Genomic DNA, 15,097 nt, shown 5'->3' with positions numbered 1-15,097 from the left:
AAACTGATAGAATATGGATCCACTTATTTTGCTTCTGAAAACAAAGACCAATTTGAAGAACTTTGAATAAAATGTTATTACCTAAATGGCACCTCCTATACCGCATCAGAAATTTTTTTTTATTTGAATGAGATGCTATCTTTGCCCTAGGAGAGATACTAAATGTTTTATCAAACCATGTCCACATTTTGCACTAGTTATTTTTGTTTACTATATTTAAATAGTGCATTCTAATAGAGAAATGGTGATGGAACAGGGATAGATGAGTAATCAAAAGTTTAATTCTGCTTTATTATGATTATTTTACAGTACTTAGAAAAATTCATAATTGTATATGGGTTTATTTATTGTTTGATATAATTTCTTACTATTTATGTTATTACATATATTTTATAATAGTTTTAATAACATTTCATTGAAATTGAACAATAATTTTAAACATGTTTTGCATTAGGTAGGATTTCAGTTCATTGTCAGGCTTCTTTAGTACAGTGAGGCCTTTTTTAGGATTTAGAGTTTAAATTTATTGAATTCTGGATAATTCTAGAATTTGGTTTTCCAAGGAGAATGCTAGCTGGCTGAATATTGTTGCATGGGAAGTTTCCTGCTCATGGTAAGATAACAGGAAATCACAGCCCTGGTGCAGTTATTTACTAAAAGTTAAATTGGTGGAGAACTTGGACTTGGGGTCAACTCAAGCCTTGGGATACTAACAGACTGAAAAGGCCTAAAACCTCACCACAAAGTACAGAAATCTGCAGGTGCTCTAATTTGGGATTTGGACTTTAAGGGAAAGTTTGCTCTGGTGTTGGAAAAATTATCAGATTAACAGTTGAGATTAAGTCTATTGAGTACAGCTTGGAACTTGACTGCATTCAAATGACACTTTGTTGCCTGCACCCTCTCTGGATTTACAATAAAAATCTGCAAATTTTGTGAGTTTCTATTGTGCCCCATATTAGGAAAGACACAAGTACAAACTGGCTGCCCTTACTCCTATTTTTTTCGATTTTTATTACCCTACTTTTTCCTTCACTTTAATCTCCTGGGCGTTACACTGATGTCTAGATTTCTGTACCAAAAGCGGTACACTGTTTTTCATGAAATTTGTTTTTTAAATTGTAGACCTGTAACTTACTGAAATATGTCCGAACAGGGTTCTAGTATTATTATTATTAATAAGCAGGATTTATATAGCGCCAACATATTACGCAGCGCTGTACATTAAATAGGGATATCATGAATATAAAAAATGTTTGAAACACACAATCATGTAAAAAAAAAAAAAATACTTTTAATAAAATTAAATAAAAGACACAAAAATCAGCTTAAACAAGAATACAAAAATAAATGAAAAATACTGAAAATGCGATAATTGGGTATACTGTATAGGAATATATTTTTCTAAAACACCTCCCTAGTGTCCAACAGTCCAACGTCACATACCTATAGACAAAACCACATAAATATATTTTGTATTATTTTGTATTGGATTGGATACAGGACTTTGTATTGAATCCAATACAAAATATATGAATTTCCCGCTACGACCCCCATCGACGGGCGCACGCACGGACATCATCAGGAATCGCAGGGGGACGCGGACGCCAGGTATTCTAATTCTTTCCAAACTTCCGTACTTCCATGCAAAAAGTGTTAAATTTTTTTGCATGGAAATTTATTTTAGGTTGTAATTCACCAAATTTTTTAAATATATACTTATATTTCACCGAATTACCGCATAACTCACCGAAATATGTCCAAAATTTTATAAATTTAATTATAAAATTTTTTTTTAAAACATCGCACCGACGCATGCAGTGACGTCACCGGGAAACCCCGGAGATCGTCACTGCACTCGCCGGATGAAGACAGAAGACGTGTTCGGAGGACCTGCGGGGAGAAGGTGAGTGTTTTTTTTTTTTTGGATCGACGCTGGAACAGAACGGATCATCACAGCGGGGACCAGGTAAGTGATGGGATTTAACCACCCGACAAAGTTCGGGGTTTATCGATTTTTTGCAAAATCTTTGAACCCGAACCAAGGTCGAGTTTATCGGTCGGGTGGTTAATTTTTAAAAGTTGTTTACGTAACATTGTTTGTTTGTTTTTTTAAAGGTATGCATATTAATGCAAAATACCAATGTAATGGTCAGATGCCCAACATGCCAAGGCACAATATGGTGTAAATTAACTAGTGCTTAATTTATCACTTATTATCTCTGCAGGAGAATAAAACTTGTGATTATATTTTCACCTAAAAAAAGTACAATCTATTAAAATGTATGTTTGTTTTTATGACAGAAAAATGGACAGATCATGAGTTTTTGTTGATTTTGTAGCCTTTTTTTTTAATTCAAAGATTTATGCAATGTAATTTACACAAATTCTAACAACAATATTGCATGTAAGTGAAAGTAACAAGGTATATATTTGAGTTCATTATTTAAAAGAAGAGGTTTTGTATTTAGTTTATAGTGTGGTACATTTTGATTGAGTAAAGTGACCTCTGGGTTTGCCCCTTTAAGTTCTGACAGTTCTGTGATCATTATCACCTTTTCACCACCATCACTGCTGTCTTCTCCCTGTAAGAAGAAAGATATTAGTAAATGAAAAAATAAGCTCCCCTTTCCTCATCCTTTATAGTGATGACTAAAAGTAACAGTTGATCATGTATACAATGTGCATATATGCATTCAGCTGGGAGAGCAGCCCATTTAGTAGGGGTGGAGAGGGAAATGCAGGAAGGAAAAGATAATTGGTTGTCATAGGGGATTCTATGATCAGGTGGACGGATGGAATAGTTTGTTTCCTGGATCCCTTCAACCGAATGGTTTGCTGTCTCCCTGGTGCCAGGGTTTGGCATGTGGTGGAGGATCCTTAAAAATTGGTTTAAAGAACTAGGTTTCAAGTTGAAGGGAAGGACCTCCAAGGTTAAATTCTCTGGAATATTGTCTGTGCCATGCGCAACACAGGAAAGGCAGAGGGAGCTTAGGCAGCTAATTGCATGGCTTAAGTCCTGGTGTAATGGGGAAGGGTTTGGGTTCTTAAGCACTGGGCTGACTTTTAATTGGGGTACAACCTGTATGCCAGAGATGTGCACCTAAATGAAAGGGGACCTGCTGTGCTAGGGGAAAGATTTAGGGGAATGGTGGAGGGATATTTAAACTAGGACAAAGGGGTCTGGGACAGGTAAATAAGGTGGCAGAAAGGTTAGTCAGGGGTCAGTCGCTGGAGGAGGGTTATGGATAAATATAAGGAGCTTCCCATGGTAAAAACAAACATTTGTTTGTGCAGTACTTTTCTACTGAAAAACAAACAGATTTGGCAAACAGTGCTGGTAAATGCAGAAATAGTTTTAAAAGCCTGTTCACCAATGCTAGCAGTCAGACAAACAAAATAGGGGAGTTGGAAGCCTTAATGAGTGAAGAGCATTATGACTTGGTTGCCATTGAATCCTGGCTTTGTTCTTCACATGACTGGGCTGTCAATATTCCTGGGTATACTCTCTTTCAGAAAGACAGAGTCAAACGAAAGGGTGGTGGTGAATGTCTGTATGTGAGAAGTGATCTGAAAGTGGATTTGAAAGAAGAAATTGCTGATGGAACAAGCAATGAGAATGAGGCATTATGGGTGGAGTGGAATGTGGGGATGCACAATACACAAATAATTATTGTCTGCTATAGGCCTCCCAGTGCTAAGGAAGAAATGGAGAATCAGCTACAAGCACAGATAGAAAAAGCAGCAAAAAGTGAAAATGTTTTAATCATGGGAGATTTCAACTACCCTGACATTGACTGGAGTAGTGACACTACAGGAACAGCAAAAGGGAGGAAATCTGTGAATTTAATACAAGATAATTTTATGGTACAGTTTATAGAAGCCCCAACTAGAAATGATACTCTGCAGGACCTAGTTCTTTTTAACAGTGCAGAGCTTTTAACAAATGTGCATATAAAAGAGAATCTAGGTAGCAGTGACCATGATATGATTTCATTTAATGTAAGCTGTAAACAGGAAGCAAAAACAGGAAAGATAAAAACATTTAATTTTAAGAGAGCAAATTTTCCATTATTAAGGGCGGCTCCCTGTGACTTAGATTGGGAGACAATATTGTCCTCAAAGAACACAAAACAGAAATGGGAATGTTTCAAGTCTGTTCTACAAAAGCACACTGAAAAATATATTCCAATGGGTAATAAGTTTAGGAGGCTAAATCCAATGGGTAATAAGTTGTGTCCTGATGTTAAGAAAAGGGCATTCCAAAAAAAAAAAAAATGAAGGATCACCTTCATCGTTTGAAAACTATAAAGCATATAACGAAAGTCTGTGCAAAATTTAAAATGAAAGACAAATTGCAAAGGAAAGTAAGGCAAACCCACAAATTTTTTTTAAACATATTAAAAGCAAAAATATCAGATCTGAGCATATAGGCCCCTTAAGGAATGTCTCTAGGTTGGTAACTGGGGATAAAGAAAAGGTGGATTTACTAAACACTTTTTTTAGCTCTGTGTACAGAAAGGAAAAAGGCAGAGCTCAAGTCCAAATTCATAATAGCAATGTCACTGCCTTAAATGAGTCACAATGGCTCGAAACAGTTGGGCAAAATTAAGGTTAACAAAGAACCAGGACCCGATGGATTAGATCCATGTGTCCTCAAAGAGCTGAGCTCAGTTATTTCAAAGCCATTATTTCTAATTTTTAGAGACTCTTTAGTCACTGGCATAGTACCGATGGATTGGGGTAAGGCCAATGTGCTTCCTATTTTCCAAAAGGGAGCTAAGTCATTATCAGGTAACTACAGACCATTTAGGTAAATGTCTATAGTGGAAAGGTCCTAGAGAGTTTGATGAAAAAACACAAAGAAGAGTTTAGTATAGTATAGTATTATAAGTGATAGCCATCTTGGCTTCAAGAAAGATCGAAGTTGTCAAACAAATGTACTTTTTTTTTATGAGGAAGTAAGTAAAGAGGTAGAAAGTGGAGTAGCACTTCATATAGTGTACTTGGACTTTGCTAAATCATTTGACACAGTACCCCACAGACGGTTAATATGCAAGTTAGGTTCAATAGGCTTAGAAAAGTCAATCCGTAAATGTATAGAGAACTGGCTTGAAGACCACATCCAGAGAGTAGTAATTAATGATTCATACTCCAAATGGTCTAAAGTTACTAGTGGTGTACAGCAGAGTTAAGTGTTGGGACCTTTACTGCTTACCATCTTTGTAAATAATATAGAGTTTGGGATTAAAAGTACCATTTCTGTGTTTGCAGATGACACCAAACTATGTAATGGAATTAAGTCCATACAGGATGTCTATAATCTACAAGACCTGGATGTACTGTTTGATTGGGCAGCCAAGTGGCAAATGACATTTAATTTAGATAAATGTAAAGTTATGGACTTGGGGGCTAACAACATGCATGCTTCATACTGTCTAGGGGGAATACATCCAAATAAATACATCAATGGCCCCACACACATAGCCGGACATACATTAGACCTGGTATTTTCTAAACTCTGCAACCTCACCCTCCTTGACAACTCACCATTCCCCCTCTCTGATCATAACCTTATCACCTTCAACCTATCAAACCATTGCCAGGGTCCTCTCCTCCTGTATCACTGTCTGTATTAGTCTGTCATTTGCAATCCCTATTTATTGTACAGCGCTGCGTAATATGTTGGCGCTATATAAATCCTGTTTAATAATAATAATAATAATAATAATACATTTGGGGAGGTCAGAAATGGAAAAGGATCTGGGGGTTCTGGTAGACCATAGACTTAATAACAGCATGCAATGCCAAGCTGCAATATCTAAATCTAGCAAAGTACTTTCTTTTATAAAAAGAGGAATAGACTGCAGAGATGGAGACATTATCCTGCCCCTGTACAAAGCATTGCTCAGACCACATCTGGAATATGCAGTCCAGTTTTGGGTTCCAGTTCACAAAAAAGACATTGTGGAATTGGAGAGAGTGCAGAGAAGGGCAAGTAAACTAATAAAAGGAATGGAGGAGCTCAGCTATGAGGATAGATTAGCTGAACTGAATCTATTCTCCCTTCAGAGGAGACGTTTAAGGGGGGATATGATCACCCTGTATAAATATATAAATGGTCCATATAGAGAACTCTCTTCTCCATTATTCACTTCGAGATTATTAGAAAGAAGAAGAGGGCACTCTTTGCTTCTGGATGTCTTGACTCCCACAGGAAGTAGTTTCAGCAATTACTATGGATTACTTTAAGAAAAAGCTGGATGCTTTCTAGAAGTACAGAATATAACTGAGTATTAAAGCTTTAAAGTAAAAATAACAGTGACTGTTGATCCAGTGAACAGCCGATTGCCTCATGGAATTAGGAAGGAATTTTTTTCCCCTGTTGAAGCAAATTGTACCAGGGTTTTTTTTTGCCTTCTGGCAAATAGTCTGGACCAACTATATCTTATAGGGTTTTATATCTGGGATATGTTTATTTCCCTAGTGGTCGAAATTGATGAACTTCTGTCTTTTTTCAACCTAACCTACTATGTAACTATGTGTGTGTGTGTGTGTGTGTGTGTGTGTGTATATATATATATATATATATATATGTATATGTATAGTTATGAGAAAGGAAAGTACATAACCTTTCAATTCTAATGTTCCAATCATTATAAATTTTACAAAGACTACGTCAAAAAGCAGTAGGTAAGTGTGTAAACAAGTACATCTTTTCATAGGAGTTAAAAGTGGAAGCTAGCTGCTTTTGATTAAATGCACATATTTAATTAATTGTAACAAAGTGTGACCACCTCTAATAAAGTAGACTTTTTGGTAGTCTGCTGGTCTGGACCATTTGGGTGTATTTTGACACAATGGCACAGAGGAATGGTATCAATATCTTCTTCCTATGTCACTTGATCTTGCACTACGCAGTTGTGAGATTGGCACTTTTTTTAACATTAGAGGAAATACCTTTCATATCCTGCTGGAGATCGATATAAGAACTCCATTGTACGCGTGTTGCATCAAAAGCCCACAAACTAATTGTATTCTTGCTACTGAATCTGCAGTAACATCCAGATAATTAGTATCCCTTTGCCTTGTTTTTATTATGAAGCACAAGCAAATCAAAGAACACTTGTACAGGAAGGGGTGAGGTGCAACACAAAACCCATGCTGCTTGCCAGTAACCACCTACGCAAAGCAGTGCAGCAAGTTTTGTCAAAAACAGAAGAGGTCTGCAAGAGGTCTTCATATAGGAAAGATGATAAAGGAGATTGGGATGTAATGATAAAACCAGAGCAAAACTCTTCAATCACCCTGTTCACCCAAATCTTACCAGTAAATCCCATGTCATACAGCTTTCTTGGATTGGATGCAACTGCATTTGCTCCTAGGTTTAAAGCAGTATTATCACTCTCTAGTAGGACGTGCCCGCTTACCTTACAGTGAAATGAGAAGAAATTGCAGAGGTATGGCTATGAGTGAGAATACACAAGGCATTAGTTTGTTAGTCAGTAGCTGGTCACCCCTGTCCTACCCATTGCTTTCTGGATGAATAGCACTACCTCTGCTGCTAAAATTCTTTCACTTAGAATTGCAGTTACTGGAAGAAGGAACATGTGCAATATAAATAAATTAGGTTTTGGTTTCCTTAGGGGACGTAAAGAAAAAAGTTTGCATTCAATTTTGTATAGCATATTAATTGGGTGTGGGGCCTTTCTAGAATGGCCCACAGGAGCCTTTACATGTACATTAAAGAATCCATTAGTCTTTGGATCAACATTAAAAGACATCATCTTGCATCTTATAGGTCACTGAATAACCCTTATAGCACTGTAGTTGTCTGCCTTTTTTCTTGCTTTTGAAATACTCTTTATATCCTAGTTGTGAATGAATGAAGTTGGTAGTTTACTAAAGCTAAAACTATTTAGAAAATATGATGACCTGATATAAAGCAATAATATGTTGTACTCTGGCAGCTTTTGACCCATAACTATGGATAATTCAAAATGTTTTGAGATTTTAGATTGCAGCTGTGCTGTTGACCTATTTGTGTAAATATAAATGATGAATATGCTTTGGCAAAGAAAAAAAATCAGCATATTAACTAAAATGTTAGCTGTTCATGATTTATATTGCAGATTAGCACCACTTAGTAATGTGTGTGTGTGTGTGTGTAAAACACACACACATGGCCACTTTATTAGGTACACCTGTTCAACTGCTTAATGGCTGTTAGGATAATGTTCTATATCACAAAACTAAAGCAATTGGTTTCTTTAAACATGACAATGCATTCACTGTACTGAAATGACCTCCACAGTTACTAGATGCCAATTGGGATCACCTTTGGAATGTGGTGGCACAGGAAATTCGCATCATAGATATTTAGGTGCCAAATATGTAGAATCTGCTTAATTCAATTGTGTCCAAACCATAACCATTAAGGAATGCTTCTAGCAGCTTGTTCAATCTATGCCACAAAAATTATACCCAGAATTATGCCATGAAATGGGGTCACAACCAATACTAAAAAGGTGTACCTTGTTGCTGGTGAGTTTATCTACAAAAGTGACTCCAGGAATATTTAAAAGTGGACCATGATATTAATGTTTTTGTGGTAACTAAAGGATTGGGGGTGGCTTTTCATCCGGAGAGGCAGAGCTTTGCGCTGTTATGGGCAGTCAAGTATCAAGCCTCTGTCATTTTCAAAGTGACTCTGTAAGAAACGGATAGAATGTGGGACTAAAGCAACTGATTGTAGGAAACACATTAAATCTGGACCACTGTCCTGTCACTGAACTGTAATTCAGTCCTTGTCTCAATGGTAACAAAGGGAAAGACATCTTTTGTATTTTCAACAAACATATGACAAAACAACAAAATAAAGTAAGACAAGTAGGCAAAAAATGTGAACTTCCCTTGATTTACTACTTTTTAGAAGGAACCCAAAGCAAAAATATACATGCATTTAGGGCCTGATTTAATAAAGCTCTCCAAGGCTGGAGAGGATACACTTTCATCAGTGAAGCTGGGTGATCCAGCAAACCTGGAATGGATCTGGTCCAGGATTCAAAACATTTGCTAGCAAATGACTTTGAAGAAAATCATTCCAGATGTTCTGGAACACCCTGCTTTACTGCTGAAAGTGCTTTTTGAAAAAAAAAAAGAGCAAAACTACTGATTTTCATTTTACTATTCACTTTATTGGGCTGGCTAGATATGTTTTCAGAATCCCTAAATGTGATATATAGTTAGTTTTTGTCCAAGGTAAAGCTATTTTACAGTTTGCCAATCTCCTTTATCGCCTGTGTTGACAGGCTTTTGGTTAAAGGCTTTTGGCACTTGAAGTGAAATGCATGGAAAGGAAGTGTTGATACCTTCATTTATTATGAGATGCCTCATTCACCAAAAGGTGTATTTGCAGTTTACCTTATTATGACATAAACTGCACCTTTTTCAAATGGGATTTGTATTCCTTTACAATCCTATAGGAAAGAAAAACCTTTCTGATGCTAACAAAGCCTGTTAACATAGACTGTGAATTGCATAGCCTTTGATATACACTTGCCTGAATCTGTAAACAGTTTCCATGTCATACGTTATTACCAATTTTTTTATATTGACCACTTGCAGCCAAAGTGTGGAAATGTGTGAAAGTAGGATCTTTTTTGTCCTCATTCAAGTCTATGTTTTTGCACAGAATCCACCTGAATTTGGCACACCCACCTTACTTTGTGAGGGAAGTCAACATTGTCTTTACTGGTATGTAACACTTTTTAACAACAGAGCATTACAATAGTGCTGGGAATTTGTATTTCAGAGTCAAGCATACTTTTTATACCCTGCTTTTATAGTACTTACATTCAACATGGAAAATTTTCAAGTATTAAAAAAAAGAAACAAATTCTGCAGGGCACCATGCTGGCGTTTGTATACAATTTACTTATGCCCTGGGAACCTTGAAAATGGAAAGAAAAACACTTTAAAAGAACGTGTCTTTTTTAATATATTTTTTTGTATGTTTGTATGTGAATAGGTACATTTTAATATTTTGCTGTACATTTCTAAAAGGCAGAACAAATTGTAATAAAGTAAATATGTAGCCAAAATATCACATCCCTTTAAGGATAGCTTGTCACTAAAGGTATGACATTTTGGACCTGCACTTTCCAGTCACATCAATTTCATAAATATATTTTGGCTCCCATTGTGAAAGACTTTACACTTCTTTGTCAAACTTTAAAGAAAGAAATAGAAGAAAAAAAGAAAAGTGTGTTTTAAATAACTGCAGCTGTGCTTTGAGGAAATGCTGTAACGATTATATGCAAATATTAATGTATGCACACATACATCCTCCAGTTCAATTCACAATAATGTACTTCAGGCATTTTGCTCTTTCTGTACACTTTTGCCTTATAATAAAATGGCAAAAGAATGTGGCAAATCACGCAAAAGCAAAATGCTATCGGAGCCTTAGATAGAAAATTTTGTGTGATTGCAATGAGTTCATTTTAATATACAGAATACCTGAATCTGATATTTTACATTTTTATGTTGGCTATTCCTCCCCCTCCAGATAGGCCCAGAGCTAAACAAGAGAGAACAATAGGCTAAAGGACGTCATGTAAAGGTGAAGAGAGGGGTTCAGCTGCATACACAAGTGCAATTATAGTCGTTGGAAAGGATCTTTCACAATCCTTTCCAACGACTAATCCATGAACGAGTGCTGTACATACAGCACCGTTCTGCTCTTTGCAGAGAGAAGGGGGAGAACGACAGAGCGGCACCCTGCTGCGCTCTCTCCCCTTTCTCTTGCATTAGGATCGTTCGTCTTCCATCGTTCTTGGACCCGCCAGGACGGTCGTTTGCATGATGGACGACGGGAGCTGTACAAATGCCAGATTCTTGTCTGATATGAGCCCTGGACTAATTATTGGGCAAAAACCATTGGCCGTGTGTACGTAGCTTAACTTAGTAGTAAGAGTTAAGAAAAGGAAGAGAAATGAGGCTAAGAGTGGTCATGTAGGGGAGTGGGTCCACAGCAGTTATGAAATCAAGGGGAGGAAGTATTGGTCAGTTAAATGGAGAAGCCTGCGAAGAAGGTTCAAGGTCACATCTAGCTCAGTGCAGGGTGCCATGGAGTCCATTGATGACCCTTCAGGGTGGTTGCTGCATCTCCAGGTGAGGCCTGGCTGCAAACCCACGTGCTTGTAGTACTCACGGGGGTTAGAGGGCTGGGCTCGGTGTTCTAGGCTGAGTGCTTGAGTCCAAGTGAGACCCCGGGTCCAGCATCACATTAGGAGCCCCAGCGAGCACCCTCTGAACCCTACCTACACACCGCCCATCTTCTGCAGGGGTGGGCTTGGGAGGAATCCTCCACTCAGGCAGGACCCGTGGGCAGTGTCACCTTGGGTCACCCTGGCCAGAGACAATAAATTTTTAATATCAAATGATATATTTTTTTCTTTTTGGTTTTGCCTAATAGTTGTATTTGGGAATGTGACACTTTTGTCTCAAGACCAATATGTTGGAAAATATGTAATACCCAAATTATTTAGAATTATTTTTGCCTATGAGCTATGAGGGTAAGGTCCATAAAGGGATTGCAGTTTGTTAGTGAAAGTCATTTTTTAAAGGGGGACAGATCCCATCAGAGGTTTGGGTGTTCCCAAGAACATGGTGGTTGTGACCATTTATGAAAAAATGGGAGTAAGAATTGGCTATGGGAGACAGGTGTAATTTACCTCGAGGCAGTGTAAGGCGGATGGGGATTGGACAATCAGAAAGGTGTCCCTCCCATTAAAGATGTGTTGGATTTAAGGGTCTTTCATGGACCTTGACCTAGTAAAACTTTTCATGCTTGAGAGTAACAAGATGTTGAATTTATATAGAATTTGTGTTGTGTTTTTTTTATAAAGGGCAGCCGTGACCAATTCATACCACAAAATATGTTGTAAGCGTGATTTATTTGTATATAGGTGGCTGTTTGTAGGTGGGGGATAGGAGTAACCTCATCTATTCAACCCTAGTGTCCTATTAGTAGTGTCTCCATTTTCTCCCTAATGGTTAAAAATGTGTCAGATGGCACAGTCCTACTGCTTCCTAAAAATTTCTGCAAGGAAAATAGTAGGACAAGCTACAAGCGCTTGGGATATATGGTGCAGGAGGCAGATCCTGTAAACAGCATAGGAGCTTTACTTTGCAATATCTGTAGTATAATGTTATATTTTTACTTTATCCATGAATGCAAATATTTTTCTCATCCATATGAATTATTTATATACCTTTTAATACATGTCATTAAATACAAATTCATAAGACTACAGACCACTACTACTACAAAAGCTTTTTTTGTTTTATATTTATTTTCCGACAGCGCGGCACTGCTCCTGTAGCTTCTGTAAATAAATATGCCTGCTTGTTAACAGGTCAATAAGTACATTGGTGTAAAACACTGATGAAACCAATTTACCTCTAAATTATTTATAGTACTTAAATGTAGGACGCGCTGCCTCGCCATTAAATGCTTCATTCCCTTTTATGTTGGACTGTAAAAACAACAACAAGAAAAACAAACGCGTAGAAACTATAGGAATAGTTGTTTAACAAATTTATGAATATTTAATTTCTGAGTTTTGTTTTTCTGTTTTAGTTTTCCACCTTGATTTTATCCTGAATAATTGATCCAAGGAACCTTAAACGGCTGAGAATCTGACTATTGTAAGTAGAATCATTTAATATAACATTTTCAACTTTTACAGTCAATGAGTATCTGTATTACAGGCTGGGTATTTAAATGCAGAGCACCAATAAACATTAACATCTGACTATGTATACACACCATTCAGTATAAAGAACAATGGCATAGTTAGCTGATAGTAAGAACTCAATACAAAGCAGGATTGAAAGAGATGAGAAAATTGATTATTGGGCACCTTTAATCGAATTAGAGCAGAAAAATCAGGAATTTTTTCTTTTTCTTTTTTTTTTCTTATGCATGTGCCAGTTCAGGTTATGATGAATTGCACTGTTTTTATAAATGAGATTGAACTGTACAATTTACTTTTTTTACCTACATAAAGATTCGCAAGTTTGTCTGATTTGTGGTGAACTATGAATCAAATTAACTCTATTCTCTTTAAAAAAGGAAATACTAATTTCACTAAATCAGTGAGAAGATTTATATTTTGAGTTCTTGTAGGCCAGTTGCCTCCCACTGCACTTCTTTCACTCCAACACCAGTCAACTGGCGAGTCTTAGAGTCCTTTCACACCCGCAGGGGAAAAACTATTCAGTTGGCCACAGAGTGCACACTAAACTGTTGCTGCATGCTTAGGAGTAACAGATCGCACCACAGGTATCCACGATTGCATGTGGCTGCAATCTGTTGCAGTAGCTAGCAAAAAATGGTTTCTATTCACCTAAAATCCTTCTGTCAGTGTGGTTCCCTGGCCACTAGAGGTTAAATGGGGACAAGTTTCCCCATTCATCACCTCTAGTGCTCTGTGATTGGCTGAGGAAAACCCTGATGACAGCTCAAGCTGAGGAAAGGATTTTCCTTTCCCAAGCCAATCACAGAGCACTAGAGGTTTTGAATGGGGAGACTTATCCCCATTTTCCTCTAGTCTCCCGGGGATCTCCTCAATGAATGTGGCTGCGGTTGCATACATCGAGAACAGTGTGCGATCCCCGGCACTAGAGGGGACAAGTCTCTCTATTCAATACCTGCAGTGCTCTCTGATTGGCTAAGGAAAGCTTTCCCAGCCAATCAGGGAGCACTATCTCTATTCCTGGATAGAGTATCCTCATGCAGGAACACAGGGACTTCTGTGTTCTTGGATAGATCAACTCTATCTAAGAACACATACAACTAGTAAAGGGCTGCAAGAGCAATCAGGGGAGCGGAACTGTCTTGCTTTTTCACAGTCCCGAAAAATACCCCAAATTTTCCCACCATTTACTTTAATGAATATTAGAATTCGGCATTCGACTACCCGAACAATATCCCCCTATTCGATCTAATAGCTGTCGAATAGAATAGTGAGATATTCGACCATCACTAGTGGATACCTTTTTTCCAATATATTTCTTTTACTTTTTGTTTTTATTTTTTACTTTTTATTTTTAATAAGGAAAGTTGCTTGCATTTCTTTACTCTGCATACAAGTTTCCCATACCTTTTTCATTGCTAGAACCCTTAATGATAAGATGGTAAACTTATTTTTTGTATTAAGAGATTTCTGGGTGCTTATATATCAGAAACGTTATTTCGGCTAATGAAGTAGTCTTTGGTATGTATTTATACTTCTTGCTGCAAAGTTTTTAATGTTCTGTCTCCATGTATTGAGCTTTTGTTGTGTTTTCTGTGCTTGGCTTATGTGAACAAGACTTGAGGGACATACTTTGTGCATCCAATAGTAATAAGTAAAAAAAGTTAAAGTAATAGTTCTCTCACATAACTAACATGGCTATAGTCCTGCCACTAACCTAGAACTACAAAGATAATTGTTGTAATAACAATAGGTGTAAACATTGCCATCCCCAAAGCGAGAACAATAATTGCATTTCCCAACCGTTATTAATATGATAATTCATAGTGTGGGAACTGGAGTATGGAGCATATTAGTATATAAGAGTAATTCTTCTTAAATGATTATTTCTATGAGGTATATTTTGTTCCAGGAAGCTTTGCTGGCCCCCATTTTTATATAGATAAGATCTGAAAAAATATTTTTAGGAGCAAGGTTTTCATAAACTGTAGATCCAAAGGGTAGATTTCATCTCTTTAATGAATATTGTGGTGCAAGGTAGTGGGGCCCAGAAGATTTCAACATATTTTAAAGTTTAAATCAGGACCCTTTTAAATGCACATAAATTCCCCTAATCCTATATATCCACTTGCGGATCTTTGAAGACATATTCCTATCATCAAGAAGCTGGTGTAATGGGAGGGAAATAATTTTTGCACGCTTTTGAAGCAGCATTTCAACACTGAAAAACATATGTGATTGTATCTGTATTGATGGGACCTATACACTGTTGGTCTTCTTGCTATAGGGATACTATGCCATTAACTAATGTTTTGTTAGGGCTGGCATCTCCA

At 37.1% G+C, this 15,097-nt stretch overlaps 1 protein-coding gene across 3 annotated transcripts in view; it reads left to right on the top strand.

Moving 5' to 3' along the window:
• Positions 1 to 15,097, top strand: part of ATP10B (ATPase phospholipid transporting 10B (putative)) — a 239,451-nt gene that overhangs the window by 82,111 nt on the left and 142,243 nt on the right. For all 3 annotated transcript variants that reach the window (XM_072400705.1, XM_072400704.1, XM_072400703.1), the window contains one exon: positions 12,647 to 12,714. The gene's annotated coding sequence lies outside the window, so the exon portion shown is untranslated. The remainder of the gene's footprint in view (positions 1 to 12,646; positions 12,715 to 15,097) is intronic.

This window comes from Pyxicephalus adspersus, chromosome 2 (genome assembly GCF_032062135.1).
Source record: "Pyxicephalus adspersus chromosome 2, UCB_Pads_2.0, whole genome shotgun sequence".
Taxonomy (NCBI): domain Eukaryota; kingdom Metazoa; phylum Chordata; class Amphibia; order Anura; family Pyxicephalidae; genus Pyxicephalus; species Pyxicephalus adspersus.
The sequence above is the reverse complement of the archived record's forward strand: the minus strand, read 5'-3'. Positions and strand labels throughout refer to the sequence as shown.